The sequence below is a fragment of the Nicotiana sylvestris genome, chromosome 5 (assembly GCF_000393655.2).
Source record: "Nicotiana sylvestris chromosome 5, ASM39365v2, whole genome shotgun sequence".
NCBI lineage: Eukaryota > Viridiplantae > Streptophyta > Magnoliopsida > Solanales > Solanaceae > Nicotiana > Nicotiana sylvestris.
The window spans coordinates 141,824,464-141,841,346 of record NC_091061.1 but is presented as its reverse complement, the minus strand read 5'-3'; the positions used below and the strand labels follow the sequence as shown (position 1 = coordinate 141,841,346).

Here is a 16,883-nt window from a genome sequence, read left to right as displayed (position 1 = left end):
CAGATGGTGAGGACACGTGCTACCCGAGATGATCAGAAACCCGCGCCCCCTATTGCAGCCGTCAGAGGCCGGGGCCGGGGTAGAGGCCGAGGATGCGCACATGGTGTAGCCAGAGCACCTGCGCGAGCTGCCACTGAGGTACCACCGACAGATCCAGCCGAAGTCCAGGCACCTGATATGCCTACCGCTACTACTACTCCAGCTCTTTAGGAGACTTTGGCACACTTCATGAGCATGTACATCACTCTGGCTTAGGCAGGGTTGCTTCCCCTTGCTGCAGATACATCTCAGGCTGGAGGAGTAGCACATACTTCTGTCGCCCGCACTCCTAAGTAGCGAGTGCATGTTGAGTAGGTCCCTGAGATTATTCCTATACCGCCTGCAGTGCCGGTTCAGCTCGAGGATAGAGCAACAGCTTCCGAGGATGAGCAGTTGAGGCTTGAGAGGTTCAAGAAGTACAAGCCCCCTGTATTTAGTGGTCTAGCATCGGACGATGCTCTGGGATTTCTAGATGAGTCTTACCACATTCTTCATACCATGGGTATATCAGGATCGAGCAGGGTTTCCTTTACTACTTTCCAGCTTTGAGGAGCCACCTATGAGTGGTGGCGCACCTATGAGTTAGATAGTCTGGATGTGGATGATTTACTGACTTGGACTCAGTTTTCATATATATTCCTAAGAGAGTATGTTCCTCAGAGCCTCAGGGACGCATGTCGCGCAGAGTTTGAGCATTTGCGCCAGGGTACTATGACTGTCTCAGAGTATGATGTCTGTTACACCAGTCTGGCTAGGCATGCACCAGCCGTGGTTTCCACTGTTTGCGAGAGGGTTCGCCGGTTTATTGAGGGCCTTATTCTCAACATCAGATCTAGCATGGCTCATGAGTTGGAGATGGATATTTCTTATCAGGAGGTGGTGAGCATTGCTAGGAGGATTGAGGGTATGCCTGCTTGGGAGAGAGAGGAGAGGGAGGCCAAGAGTTCTCGAGAGTCGGGCCACTTCTCTGGTGCCCGTACCCCAGCTGCTGGACGTCATGATAGGGGTTATATGAGTCACCCTATTTATTCAGCTCTTCCAGCAGCCAGTAGTGCTCCAGCTCCTCCTAGACCTCAGGAGCCTTATTAGGCACCACTGGTATCTAATGCTCTTCCTGCGCGGGGTGCTTTCAGAGGTCAATCCAGCAGACCTGGCCCAAGCCAGTCATAGCCGCCACGTCCTCCTAGAGCTTGTTTTGAGTGTGGCGACACATGCCATATGGTGAGGTACTGCCCCACACTTGGGAGGGGTGCACCTCCACAGACTTCTCAGCCATAGTGTGTCCCGCAGAGTTCTCAGGTTATGGTTACCGCTCCAGTTGCTACCCCACCTGCTCATCCAGCTAGAGGTGGAGGTCTGGGAGGTAGAGGTCGCCCTAGAGGGGGAGGCCAGGGCAGATACTATGTCCTTCCTGCCCGTACCGAGGCTGTTGCCTCCGATAATGTCATCACAAGTATTATATTGGTTTGCCACAGAGATGCATCGGTTCTATTCGATCCAGGCTCTACTTACTCTTATGTGTTTTCTTATTTTGCTCTGCATTTGGGTGTATTTTGGGATTCTTTGAGTTCCCCTGTTTATGTTTCTACTCCATGGGAGATTCTCTTATTGTAGACCACATTTATCGGTCGTGTTTGGTTGCTCTTGGTGGTTTTGAGACTAGAGCTGATCTATTGTTGCTCAATATGGTAGATTTTGACATTATCTTGGGCATGAACTGGTTGTCGCCCCTTTATGCTGTTCTTAATTGTCACGCCAAAACTGTGACGCTGGCTATGCCAGGTGTACCGCGTGTTGAGTGGAGGGGTACTTTAGATCACACTCCTAGTAGGGTTATTTCTTTTCTTAAAGCTCAGCATATGGTTGAGAAGGGGTGCGACGCGTATTTAGCTTATGTGAGAGATGTCAGTATTGATACCCCTTCATTTGATTCAGTTCCAGTAGTACGGGATTTTTTCGATGTGTTTCCAGCTGATCATCCAGGCATGCTGCCTGATAGAGATATTGATTTTGGCATTGATCTGTTGCTGGGCACTCAGCCCATTTCTATTCCTCCGTATCATATGGCTCCTCGTGAGTTGAAAGAGTTGAAGGATTAGTTACAAGAATTGCTTTATAAGGGTTTTATTCGGTCCAATGTATCACCTTGGGGTGCTCCTGTCTTGTTTGTGAAGAAAAAGGATGGTTCTATGCGTATGTGTATTGATTATCGCTATTTGAACAAGGTTACAGTGAAGAACCATTATCCTTTGCCTCGTATTGATGATCTGTTTGACCAGCTTCAGGGTGCACGAGTGTTCTCTAAGATTTATTTGCGCTCAGGTTACCATCAGTTGAAGATTCAGGAGCCAGATATCTCGAAGACTACTTTCAGGACTCAGTATGGTCATTACGAGTTCCTTGTTATGTCATTTGGGCTGACCAATGCCCCAGCAGCCTTTATGCCTTTGATGCACAGTGTGTTTTGGCCGTATCTTGACTCGTTCGTCATTGTCTTTATTGATGATATTCTGGTGTATTCCCGGAGTCGGGAAGATCATGAGCAACACCTGAGGACTGTGCTTTAGACTTTGAGAGATAAGAAGTTATATGCTAAGTTCTCGAAATGTGAGTTTTGGTTAGATTCAATGGCATTCTTAGGCCACGTGGTATCGAGTGAGGGTATTCAGGTGGATCCAAAGAAGATAGAGGTCATGCAAAGTTGGCCCAGACCATCCTCGGCTACAGAAATTCGCAGTTTCCTTAGTTTGGCGGGTTACTACCATTGTTTTGTGGAGGGGTTTTCATCGATTGCGGCCCCTATGACCAGGTTGACCCAGAAGGGGGCTCCATTTTAGTGGACGGAGGAGTGTGAGGCGAGCTTCCAGAAGCTCAAGACAGCTTTAACCACAGCCCCAGTTTTGATATTGCCTATAGGTTTGGGGTTTTATACGATCTATTGTGATGCCTCGAGGATTGGCCTCAAAGCGGTGTCGATGTAGGATGGTAGGGTGATTGCCTACGCGTCCAGACAGTTGAAGATACATGAGAAGAACTACCATGTTCATGACCTTGAGTTAGCTACCATTGTTCACATCCTGAAGATTTGGCTCCATTATTTATACGGGGTTCCTTGTGAGATTTATACTGACCATCGGAGCTTGCAGCATTTTTTCAAGCAAAAGGATCTAAATTTGCGCCAAAGGAGGTGGTTGGAGTTGTTGAAGGATTATGACATCACTATTTTGTATCACCCGGGCAAGGCCAATGTAGTGGCTGATTCCTTGAGTCGCCCGGCAAAGAGTTTGGGGAGTTTGGAATATTTACCAACATCAGAGAGGCTTATGGCGATGGATGTTCAAGCCTTAGCCAGCCAGTTTGTATCTTTCGGAGCCCAGTCAGGTTCTGGCTTGCATGGTTTCTTGGTCTTCCTTATTTGATCGTATCAGGGAGCGGCAGTATGATGACCCTCATTTGCTTGTCCTCAAGGACAAGGTTCAACACGGTGATGCTAGAGATGTGACTATTGGTGATGATGGAGTATTGAGGATGTAGGGTCGGATTTGTGTACCCAATGTTGATGGGCTTCGAGAGTTGATTCTAGAGGAGGCCCATAGCTACGCGGTATTCTATTCATCCGGGTACCGCAAAGATGTATCAGGATTTGAGGCAGCACTATTGGTGGAGGCGAATGAAGAAGGATATAGTTGGATTTGTAGCTCGGTGCCTCAACTATCAGCAGGTGAAGTATGAGCACTAGAGACCGGGTGGGTTGCTTTAGCAGATAAAGATTCCGGAGTGGAAGCGGAAGCGGATCACCATGGACTTTGTAGTTGGGCTCCCACGGACTATGAGAAAGTTCGATGTTATTTGGGTGATTGTGGATCAGCTGACCAAGTCCGCTCACTTTATTCCTCAGAGCGGTTGGCAAAGATTTATATCCGGGAGATTGTTCGACTGCATGGTATTCCAATGTCCATCATTTTAGATAGAGGTACTCATTTCACATCACGATTTTGGAGGGTCGTTCAGCATGAGTTGGGTACTAGGGTGGAGTTGAGTACAACATTTCACCCTCAGACAGACGGACAGTCCGAGCGCACTATTCAGATTCTTGAGAATATGCTCCGTGCGTGTGTGATTGAGTTTGGAGGGTCTTGGGATCAGTTCTTGCCTTGGCGGAGTTTGCTTATAACAACAGCTATCAGTCCAGCATTCAGATGGCACAATATGATGCTTTATATGGGAGACGGTGTAGATCCCCGGTTGGTTGGTTTGAGCCGGGTGAGGCTAGATTATTGGGCACACACTTAGTTCAGGATGCTTTGAAGAAGGTTAAGGTGATTCAGGTCCGTACAGCCCAGTCCAGACAAAAGTTACGCGGACCGAAAGGTTCGTGATGTTTCCTATATGGTTAGAGAGCGGGTTCTACTTCGAGTTTCGCCTATGAAGGGTGTCATGAGATTCAGGAAGAAAGGAAAGTTGAGTCCGAGATTTATTGGACCTTTTGAGATATTGAGGCGTGTTGGGGAGGTTGCTTATGAGCTTGCCTTACCTCCCAGCTTGGCCGGAGTTCACCCGATATTCCATGTTTCGATGCTCCGGAGGTATCACGGTGATCCGTCGTACATGTTGGATTTCAGTTTAGTCCAATTGGACAAGGATCTATCTTATGTTGAGGAGCCAGTGGCAATATTGGACAGGCAACTTTCTAACATTGCATCAGTAAAGGTTTAGTGGCGGGGCCAGCCGGTCGAGGAGGCGACCTGGTAGACCGAGCAGGATATGCGTAGTCGTTACCCTCATCTTTTCACTACTTCAGGTATGTCTTTATGCTCGTTCGAGGACGAACGAATGTTTAAGTGTAGGAGGATGTGACGACCCGGCCGGTCATCTTAAGAATTAACGCCCCGATCCCCTATTAACTGCTTTCCCAAAGTTTATTTCTGCTATTTTGATTTGCCGGGATGTTCGGTTTTGAGTTTCAGAGAGTTTTGGGAAACTTAGTCCCTAAATGAAAGCTTAAGTGTTGGAAAGTTGACCGTAGTCAGAACAGTGTGAAGACGGCCTCAGAATGGAAATTCGATGGTTCTGTTAGCTCCGTTAGGTGATTTTGGGCTTAGGGATGTGTTCGGATCGTATTTTGGAGGTCCGTAGCTAATTTAGGCTTGAAATGCCGAAAGTTGAATTTTTGAAGTTTCCGGTCCGATAGTGAGATTTTGATCCGAGGGTTGGAATGAAGTTCCGAAAGTTGGAGTAGCTCCGTATTGTTTAATGTGATGTGTGTGCAAAATTTCAAGTCATTCGGACGAGGTTTGATAGACTTTTTGATCGAAAGCGTATTTTGAGGAAATTTGGAGTTTTTAGGCTTAAATCCTTGGTTAATTCGAGGCTTCGATGTTGTTTTAAGTGTTTTAAGGATTGGTACAAGTTTGAATAAGGTATTAGGTGATGTTTGTGCTTTTGGTTGAGGCCCCGGGGGCCTCGGGGTGATTTCGGATGGTTAACGAGAAATTGAGGAACATGTTGCAGCTGTTGTATTTTTGCTGCTTTTGGTATTTTCGCATCTGCAGTTTGGGGACCGCAGATGCGAAGCCGCAGAAGCGGCATAGAGACCGCAAAAGCGGAATTTGGGAATTCCTCAGGAACCGCAGATGCGGTGAAATGTTCGCAGAAGCGCAACCGCTCCTGCGGTTAGAGTTCTGCAGATGCGGAAGCTGGCATTTAAAAAAAAGTCGCAGATGCGACGTAGTTTCCGAAGAAGCGGGACCGCAGATGCGAAAATCACTAGATAGAACATTTAAATAGTTGCCTTCGCAAATTTGAGTGATTCTTTCACCATTTTCATCTGGGTTTGAAGCTTTTAAGAGAGTTTTTTGAGGAAAAAAAGGGGAATCACTTGGAGGTAACATCCTTGACTTCATGACTCATTTTTATGTGATTAAAGACCTAATTAGTGGTGAAAAAATTGAGAAAAATGGGTAATTAGGGCTTGAGTTTAAAAGACCTTTGAATGAGGATTTGAGGGGCCATTTGGACTCTGATTTTAGTATTCTTGGTATGTATAGACTCGTGAGAGTACGAGGCTTCTAAAAATATAAATTTTACCCGATTCCGAGACGTAGGCCTGAGGGGCATTTTGGTCATTTTACCTAATTTCGCGTACTAGCTTAGAATTTAATTGTAGAATTAGTTACTTGAAGTGTTATTTACATTATGAAATTGAATTGAATAGATTTGGGCCATTTAGAGTTGAGTACACATGGCAAGAGCGTGGTTTCGGATTGATTTTGAGCCGATTCGAGGTAAGTGACTTGTCTAACTTTGTGTGGGAGACCTTCCCCTTAGGATTGGTATGTTTGGTAATTGAAATGCCTTGTACGTGAGGTGACGAGTGCGTACTTGTGCTAATTGTTGAAAATCCGGTTTTCTTTAAGTAAATACTAGCATGTTTCCTTTCCTATTTCTATTACTAGCACTATTAAACATGTTGTTAGCTTAGGAAAGCATGTCTAAGTGACTTAATTGCTTTATTTGATTCAACCTGCCTTACTTGAATTCTGTGCAGCATGCTAGGCTAGAATCACTTATTGCCTTAATATAAAATTTTGCCATTTCTGTATATCTTCCTGCTGCTGCTGTGTATTTATTTTGGGACTACAGATGTGGGATTTCGGTAGCTCCCCCTTGTCTGTTTACTTTGGGACTACGGGTTAGATTCCCGGTAGATCCCCCTGCACATTTACTTTGGAACTACAGGAATGCACCCGATAGATTCCCCTAGTACTGGGTATTTACATTTGGGACTACGGGACGGGATTCCGGTATATCCCCGTGCACTATGAGTTGGACTACGGGACGGGATCCCGGGAGATCCACTGGACATGTACAAATGGGACTACAGGACAGTATCCTGGGAGATCCCCGATTGTTATTATTGGTGCTGCGCTATATTTCCTTTCCATGTTTACCTTGTTTCTATGTAGTTGTTGCTGTCTTGTACATCCTGTGTTATTTTATTGTCATACTTATTTATATTGTTCTGTTCTTTAATGTTGATCTTTATATTTTATTTAACCTCAGTAGGGCCCTGGCCTTCCTCGTCACTACCCAACCGAGTTTAGGCTTGGCACTTACTGAGTACCGCTGTGGTGTACTCATGCCCCTTCTGCGCATGTTTTTCATGTACAGATCCAGGTACCGTTACTCAGGCCTATCATCCTTGAGGAGGCGATTGCTCTAGAGACTTTGAGGTAAATCTGCCGCGCCCACAGACCGAGAAGTTCCTTTCTATTCCTGCTTTTAGTATTTAGCCCTTCTGTACTTTCCTGTTCTTATTAGACATTCCGGAGTTAGAGCTTTATAGCGTTTTTTCTCAGTTTGTGGATCCATGAGTTTCCGGGTTTTGGGATAGTGTATCAGATTTTGAGAAGTTATGTGTATATGCCGAGCGGCATTTAAATATTGTTTCCTTCGGTTGCTTTCAGCTTTTGATTGTTTACTCCGCAAGTTTAGTTTATTTTCCGCACTTGTTAGGCTTACCTAGTCGTAGAGACTAGGTGCCGTCACGATAGTTCATAGAGGACGAACTGGGGTCATGACACAAGTATATGTATACCAATGACAAGCATGGCAGGAAACATAAATAATATCAAGGAGAGTGTTTAAATGAACATTCCAAACAAATCATAGTCACAACTTTCCAAGCCAACAATGATTCAATAAACCCTCAAGAACCGTATTATTCATGTACTTCTGCAAATCTCACAAATGGTCAACAACACAAATATAGAATCTAGTATCTCAAGAATACCGGCTGTAGTAGTGTATTAATGATTATGCAAAGTGATGACCGAATTAGACACATCAATGTATTCTCAGAATTTCCTTCAAATTTGATCAAGTTATAATAAGCTAAGTCTTGATTTCTAACATTTAATACCACGTTCTTTATATCTAGAAGTCAAGTGAGGTATGAAGCAAGAAGGTCACGAAATTCTATAAGACATAATTATAACATAATCTACCCCCGAGCATGATCGACCCTGGCACATACATATATGCTCGTCACCTCATATATTTATCACCCCCTCATGTAGCAAACAACGTCAAATAGTAGGAAAAATTCCCTCAACAAAGCTAGGTAAGACACTTACCTCAATTCGGCTAACTCAACACCCAATTTAGCCTTTTTCCTTTACAAATTTGCCTCAGCTCGGCTCAATCTAGCCAACGACAATTTGAATACACCACACCGTGTAAGAGAAAACATATTTAATTAATAAAGCTGTAATTTTTATTAGATTTCTAAAAAGTCAACAAAAGTCAAACCCCGGGCCCGCCCAGTCAAAACCTGGGTCCAAGGGTAGGTCTTGACTACCCATAGCCTCACGAGTCCAAATATATATTTTGTTTTCAAATCCGAATCCTATTCGACTCTCAAATCCCAAATTTTTATTTTTCAAAATTTGACAAAATCCCTAAAGTTTCCCCTAGATTTCTCGTGAATTTGATGTTAAATCGTATATAAAATCATGAAATATAGTTGAGAATTGATTAGACGCACTTACTCATTGATTTGGTATAACAATTCCTTCACAAAATCGCCTCTCGTCGAAGCTAGGGTTCAAAATATATCAAAATGAAGCGAAGTCTCGGAATTCTCAGGATTTAAGAGGTTGCAGATATCGCATTTGCAACAGGGGGTTCGCAAATGCGAACAATATATCGCAAATGCGAACTGGAGGTTTTCCTGCTAAGGTCGAATTTGCGACCAAGGGCTTCACAAATGCGAAAAGGGGACCATCGTAAATGCGAGGAATTCTTCGCAAAAGCAAATTCCTGCCCAGTAGCCTGGGATCGCAAATACGAGGCTGCTTCGCAAATGCGATAGTCGCATTTGCGACCAAAACATCGCAAATGCGATGACACCAGCACCAACAAACAAAGATTATGAAAAATCATTTCGAAACCAATATGAAACTCACCTGAGCCCTCGGGGCTCAAAACCAATTATGCACCCAAGTCCAGAAACACAACACGAACTCGCTCGCGCGCTCAAATCATCAAAATAACCTCTAAAACCACGAATCGGACGCCAAAACGCATGAAATCAAACTAAACTTCAAGAACTTCTAGAATCACAACCGAGCGTCCGAATCATATCAAATTAACTCCAAATGGCGCCAAAATTTGCAGACAAGTTCCATATGACGAAACTAACATACTCGAAGCTTTAATTCACGCATAACAACCTCGAAACAATGGATCTCACCTCAAGTCAAAATCAATGAATTTTTAAACTTCCACTTCTACAACCGATGTCGAAACTTATCAAATCATGTCCAATTGACCTCAAATTTCGCACATAAGTTAAATTTGACATTACGGACCTACTCCAACTTTTGGAATTGAAATCTGACCCCGATATCAAAAAGTCCACTCCCGGTCAAACTTTCCAAAAATCAACTTTCGCACTTTCAAAATTAATTCAACTACGGACCTCCAAATTACGATCCAGACGTGCTCCTAAGTCCAAAATCACCCAACAGAGCTAACAATACTGACAGAACTCCATTCTGAGGTCAAATGCTAAAAAGTCAAACTTGGTCAACTCTTCCAACTTAGAGCTTAAATCTTGAAGGTCATTCTTCCAAATCGATCCAGGATAACTTAAAAACCAACACCGACGATTTACACAAGTCATAATACATCATGCGGAGATACTCGAGCCCTCGAAATACTGAGCGAAGTGCAGATACTCAAAACGACCAATCAGATCGTTACAAAGTCATAAATTACCATACGGAACTATTCCCATGTCTTGGAATCCCAATTGGACCTCGATAACACCAAAACCTACTCAAAACCAAATTTCAAGAACGTTAAAACCTTCAAAGAGCCAACTTTCACTTTTAGGCACCGAAACGCTCCCGGGTTATCCAAACCCCAATCCAAACATACGTCCAAGTCCGAAATCATCATACAAACCTATGGAACCGTCAAATTCCGATTTCGAGGTCATTTACTCAAAGCGTTGACCAAAGTAAAACTTAGCCTTTTTTGCCAACCTAAAGGAACCAAGTGTTCCGATTTCAACCCGAATCCTTACAAATCCCGAACTAACCATCCCCGCAAGTCATTAAATAGTAAAAGCACATACATGGAGCCTTATTTAGGGAAGCGGGGTTCTAGAAAGCAAAATGACCGGTCGGATCGTTACATTCTCTACCTCTTAAACAAACGTTCGTCCTCGAACGAGTCTAGAATCATAACTGGGGTACTGAACAAGTGTGGATATGTGCTCCGCATGTCCTCCTAGGACTCCCAAGTCCCCTCCTCGACTGGTTGGCCCCTCCACTGAACCTTTACCGCGAAAATCCTCTTGGACCTTAACTGGCGAACATGCCTATCAACAATGGCAACTAGCTCTTCCTCATAACCCAAGCTCTCATCTAACTGAATCGTCCTGAAGTCTAACACATGTGACCTGTCGGCATGATACCTCTGGAGCATAGACACGTGAAAAACCGGATGAACTCCCGATAGACTGGGAGGCAAAGCAAGCTCATAAGCAACCTCCCCAACTCCTCTCAAATCTCAAATGGACCTATAAACCTTGAGCTCAACTTGCCCTTCTTCCTAAACCTCATGATCCCCTTCATCGGCGAGACTTTCAAGAGAACCTTCTTGCCCACCATAAATGATAAATCACGCGCCTTCTAATCCGCGTAACTCTTATGTCTGGACGGTGCTGTGCAAAGTCGCTCCTGAATTAACTTTACCTTTTTCAAGGCATCCTTCACCAAATCAGTACCATATATCTTAGCCTCACCGGGCTCAAACCATCCAATGGGAGAACGACATCGCCGACCATATAAAGCCTCAAATTGAGCCATCTTGATGTTGGACTAATAACTATTGTTGTAAGCAAACTCGGCCAAAGGCAAGAATCGATCCCACTTCCCTCCAAAGTCAATCAAACATGATCTAAGCATGTGCTCCAAGATCTGAACTATCCGCTTCGACTGTCCGTCGGTCTGCAGATGAAAAGTTGTACTGAGCTCTACAAGGGTCCCTACCTCACTCTGTACTGCTCTTCAGAAATACGAAGTAAACTGAGGGCCTCTATCTGATATGATGGAAATAGGTACACCATGCAATCGAACTATCTCCTGAATATAAATCTAGGTTAACTTCTCTGAAATATACGTAGTCACAACCGGAATGAAGTATGCCGACTTGGTCAACCTATCGGCAATGACCCAACTGCATCAAACTTCTGCAAGGTCCATGGCAAGCCAACTGCGAAGTCCATGGTAATGCGCTCCTACTTTGACTCAGGAATAGTCATCTATTAGAGTAGGCCACCTGACCTCTAGTGCGCATACTTAACCTGCTGGCAATTTAGACACCTCGTAACATACTCAACTATGTCCTTCTTCATCCGCCGTCACCAATAATGCTGCCTCAAATTGAGGTACATCTTCGTAGCAGCTGGATAAATAGAATTTCGAGAATTGTGTGCCTCCTCTAGAATCCTCTCCCTCAAACCATCGACATTAGGAACACATAAGCGACCCTGGAGTCGCAAAACACCATCCTCACCGATAGTAACCTCCTTGGCACCACCTTGTAGTACCGTATCTCAGAGAACCAACAAGTGCAGATCATCAAAGTGACGAGCCTTAATCTGCTCTAATAATGAAGACTGGGAAACGACGCATGCAAGAACTCGACTGGGCTCCGAAATATCTAGCCGCACAAGTCTGTTAGCCAAGGACTAAATGTCCAAAGATAAAGGCCTCTCCTCTACTGAAATGAATGCCAAGCTACCCTCTCCGCCTATCTGCTCAAGGCATCCGCAACCACATTCGCCTTGCTCGAATGATAACGAATGGTAATATCATAATCCTTCAATAACTCAAGCCATCTGCGCTGCCTAAAATTGAGATCCCTCTTCTTGAGAAAATGCTACAAGCTACGATGATCAGCGTAAACCACATAGGACACCCCGTAAAGATAATGCCTCAAGATCTTAAGAGCATGAACAATCGCGACCAACTCCAAATCATGTACGAGTAATTCTTCTCATGGATCTTCAGCTGACGTGAAGCATATGAAATAACTCGCCCCTCCTGCATCAATACACAACCCAAACCAACGCGTGAAGCAATGCAATACACAATATACATCCCCGAATCGGAAGGCAACACTAGAACGGGTGACGTAGTCAAAGCTGCCTTGAGCTTCTGGAAGCTCACCTCACAATCATCAGACCAACAGAACGGAGCACCCTTCTTGGTCAATCTAGTCAAAGGTGTTTCAATAGATGAGAAGCCCTCCACAAACCGCCGATAATAACCTGCTAACCCTATGAAGTTCCAGATCTCGGTTGGCGTAGTGGGACGAGGTCAACTCTGAACTGCCTCAATCTTCTTGGGATCTACCTTAAGACCCTCGCCTGATACAACATGCCCCAAGAATGCCACAGAATCTAGCCAAAACTCACACTTGGAGAACTTAACATATAGCTTATATTCCCGCAAGATCTGAAGCACCAATCTCAAATGTTGCTCATGCTCCTCCATGCTGCGCGAGTATATCAAAATGTCATCAATGAAGACAATGATGAACGAATCAATATATGGCTTGAACACCCTATTAATCAAATCCATAAACGCCGCTAGGGCATTAGTCAAACCGAAGGACATCACTCGAAACTCATAATGGCCATATCTAGTCCGAAAAGTAGTCTTCGAAACATCCGAGTCCCGAATCTTCAAATGATGGTACCCCGATCTCAAGTCGATCTTTGAGAACACCCTGGCACCCTGCAATTGGTCAAACAATTCATCAATATACGACAACGGGTACTTGTTCTTAATGGTGACTTTGTTCAACTAGTGATAATCAATGCACATCCGTATAGTCCCATCTTTCTTCTTCACGAATAACACTAGTTCACCCCAAGGCAATACACTTGGTCTGACGAACCCTTTTGCTAGCAACTCCTCAAGTTGTTCCTTCAACTTCTTTAACTCTTTCGGAGCCATATGGTACTATGGGATAGATATAGGTTGGGTGCCTGGAGCCAAATCAATGCAGAAATCGATGTCACGATCTGGTGGCATGCCTGGAAAATCAAAAGGAAATACATCGGAGAACTCTCGAACTACAGGTACTGAATCAATCGCTAGAGTCTCTACGATAGTATCCCGAACATAGGCTAGATAAGCTAAATAACCCTTCTCGACCATGTGTCGAGCCTTCATAAAAGAGATGATCCGGCTAGGTATGCTGACAGAAGAACCCTTCCACTCCAATCTAGGTAACTCTGTCATTGCCAAGGTAACAGTCTTGGCGTCACAATTAAGGATGGCGTGCTATGGAGATAACCAATCCATGCCCAGGATGACCTCAAAGTCGGTCATATCAAGCAGTAGAAGATCCCCTCTAGTCTCATAACTATAGAACGTAACAATGCAGGACCGATAGACCCGATTCACAACAATAGAAACGCCCACCAGAGTGGAAACATAAACAGGAGTACCTAACGACTCATGAGGAACATCCAGGAAATGAGCAAACAGAGATGACACATATAAATAGGTAGACCCTGGATCAAATAATATCGAAGCATCCCTACCGCAAACAGACATAATACATGTAATCACGACATCTGAGGCCACTACATCTGGTTTGGCCAAGAAAGAATAGAATCTAGCCAGAGCGCCACCTGGCTGGCCTCCACCTACCTGGCCTCCACCTCTAAGATGGCCCCTACACACATGCCCTCTACCTCTAGACGGCCGGACGGTTGTTGCGGCAGCTAGTGCTATAATCATAGGCTGAGAACCCTGTTGTACTGCCTTGTCCCGAAGTTTGGGGCAAAACCTCTTCAAGTGGCAAGGATTCCCGCCTTCATAACAACCCCTCGGAGCGGTAGACTACTGAAAGTTTGACTCCGATGGCCCGAGTACCCAATGGAAGAACCCTTAATAGCTAGTAGGCGATAGGAACTCTCTGGCATGGCACTAAAATAAGGTCGCACTGGAGCACCCCAAGGAGGCGGCGGTGCTAGATATGCAGGCCTGCTAGGCTGATCGCTCCCAAACTGATCCCTGCCACCAAACGGGGCACCACTGAACTCTCTGGAATAGCAGAGTTGCTTGTCCCGCGGCATCTGCTCTCGGCCCCGCTGATAACCCTCAATCCCCCGAGCTATCTCCACAACTAGCTGGTAAGAACTCCTCATATCCACTTCTCGGGCTATATTGGCCTGAATGTCGCAGTGCAATCCCACAACAAACCTTTGTACTCTCTCTGCCTCAGTAGGGAGTGTGAGCATCTAATTTTTTACTACATTTGAATTTTTCATTACTTTTTAGTATGTAAATATTTGCTAAGTTTAATCTTGATATTTTAGCCTTTATTTCACGTTTTAATAGGTTAATTTGATAAAATTAAAAACCAACAAAAAGATTTACATTTTTAAAGTGTTAAATTTTGTTATTCTTGCAAAGAAAAGAAAATGAACAAAAATATATCTTTTCTCCTAATCTTGATAAACTAGTATTTTCATTTAATTAGTATTTTGCCTCGCCACTTTCACTTGATAGAAGTAGTAGTTTATTTTGTAGTTGTGTATCTTTTAAAAGAAAATCATAAAAATAGTCCCGCTATCATTAGGATCTTAAAATAGGATTAATTTTTATCTCTCAGCTTTTCCTTATTTTGTAGTAGGATTAATTAACACTCTCATGTTTAGTTTTTCTTGTAAGTTGAGATCTTTTTTGTTAGCTTGTTAGTCTTCTCTTCCGTTATGAATTTTTCTTGCATTTTATCAAAAATTGAAAAGAAAACAAACCATATGTGAACATGCATATCATAAAATATGAGTAGACTTGCGTAACAAAATTCACATGGGCAAAAGGTTTCTTATCTTTTTCGTACACATGCAGTTACCAAAATAGGAATATTCCTTGCCTATATTTATTCTTTTTGTCCCATATTTTTGGTATTTTGATCCGCATATACCCTTTCCATGAAATATCTTCTCATTCACTTTATACATGTATAGGATTCCCTCACCCATTCAATTTTTCCATCATCCTTATCCTTAGCTGGGTCTCACGCGTACATGACTCGACCCAAAAACCTTTTCTTGGTGGCCAAGCACACATATTATATGGAGTGTATAAATATATCTTCTTTCATACACAGGGGGATATCTAAAAGAGAGGATGAACCCTAGAGCCCTAAAGAAAGAAAAGGATGCGCAACAACTGATAAAAAAACGCAGTAGCAAGAGCTAAAAGAAACAACTTCATCTCCCTCAAGAACACCTGCTAATCACCATTAAAGCACCCCAAAATCAGCACCTAAAACTCGACAAAACACATCCATTTTTACCTCAAGTCCACCCCAAAATATAGTAGAAATCCAAGCCAAAAAGGAGCAGCAAAACCAGTTTTAAAACCTCCAAAATCCAGCCAAGAACTCCAACAAAGCTTCAGCTCAAAATCGGGCTTCCGACGAATGTTTCCGGTGAGTTTCATGGTTCCAGCGCGGTTTTTGGGTGGCAGGTCTGTTTGCTTTTAGGTTGTCAGTGTGCCATTCCTTGTATGCTGACCGGAGGCTCTTGCAAATACAGAAAGCTAATTAAAAAAAAGGTTCATTTCCTTTATTATTTTCTGCATTTTTTATTTTTTTAAAGTTGTTACCTTATTCGGCCATCAACTATGTGTGACCTTAATTTGCCCGATTGGCTTTCTTCCTGTTGCCTCTATTTTGTCATCTTTTAGTATGTTTCAGCATTGTTAATATTTAGTGTTGATCTGAAGATTAATTAGTTTTGTTTTGAGTGATGGATTCGTTAGTGTAGAACTAAATTTATTTGGGCTTGATTATTTTATTGGTTTTATTCATGTGGGCCATATGAGATGTCTTGATATAATGGGCCGTATAGTCTAGCTAGAAGTAGACGTAGCTTTGAACATAAGACAAATTAGATTTGCAATAAATCAAAGTACGCGTTTGCGCGACTTTAGCCAAACAATCTTAATAATAATAAAATGTTATTAATTGTGTACATGTTCGCGTGACACGAGTACGATTTAAAAATGAATACTCGTAGAAATGCTTTTAGGCGTGGTTTTTAAACTACTATCGTGATTGTCTACATGTTCGCGTGTCGCGATTCTTATTTTTTCAAATAAATTGAAGGTACGCATTCGCGCGACTTTGACCAAAATTTTTGTTAAATAAACTAAGTGTTAGGAATTGTGTACACGTACACGTGACATGATTCTTGATTAACCAAATTAGATGAGTATACGTACACGTAACTCGATAATTCTTTAAATATGAATAATCAAGTACTTAAGAGCTGTAAAAGGCAAAATACACATAGGTTCTAAAATGAGTAATTAAACAGTTAATTAAGCCAGGTAAGATTAAAAGCGACCGTGCTAAAACTACGGAACTCGGGAGTGCCTAACACCTTCTCCCGGGTTAACAGAATTTCTTACCTAGTTTTTTCTGGTTTCACAGACTTTAAACAAAATCAAATTTTCCTCGATTTGGGATTTAAAATAAACCGGTGACTATGAACACATAAAATTATTCCAATTGGCGACTCTGAATTTAATAAATAATCTCATTTCGATTAATGTCACTTTAATTGAAAAAACTCCCTATCCCTTCTGGAAAAAGGAGGTGTGACAACTCGGGCGACTCTACTAGGGAGAAGAACCTAGAATCTCTGGTTCAGGGTTCAAGAATTCGAGCTTGTTAATGTGATTTTTACTTGGCTTTATTTATTGTTGATATTGCTATATTTTGTGGGCCTAATGTGCTAATTT

At 43.1% G+C, this 16,883-nt stretch overlaps 1 protein-coding gene across 2 annotated transcripts in view; it reads left to right on the top strand.

Annotated features, from left to right (window-relative positions):
- The first annotated feature begins 15,105 nt into the window (after positions 1-15,105).
- Positions 15,106-16,883, top strand: part of LOC138891306 (uncharacterized) — a 37,574-nt gene continuing 35,796 nt past the window's right edge. For both annotated transcript variants that reach the window (XR_011407690.1, XM_070174661.1), the window contains exon 1: positions 15,106-15,692. The gene's annotated coding sequence lies outside the window, so the exon portion shown is untranslated. The remainder of the gene's footprint in view (positions 15,693-16,883) is intronic.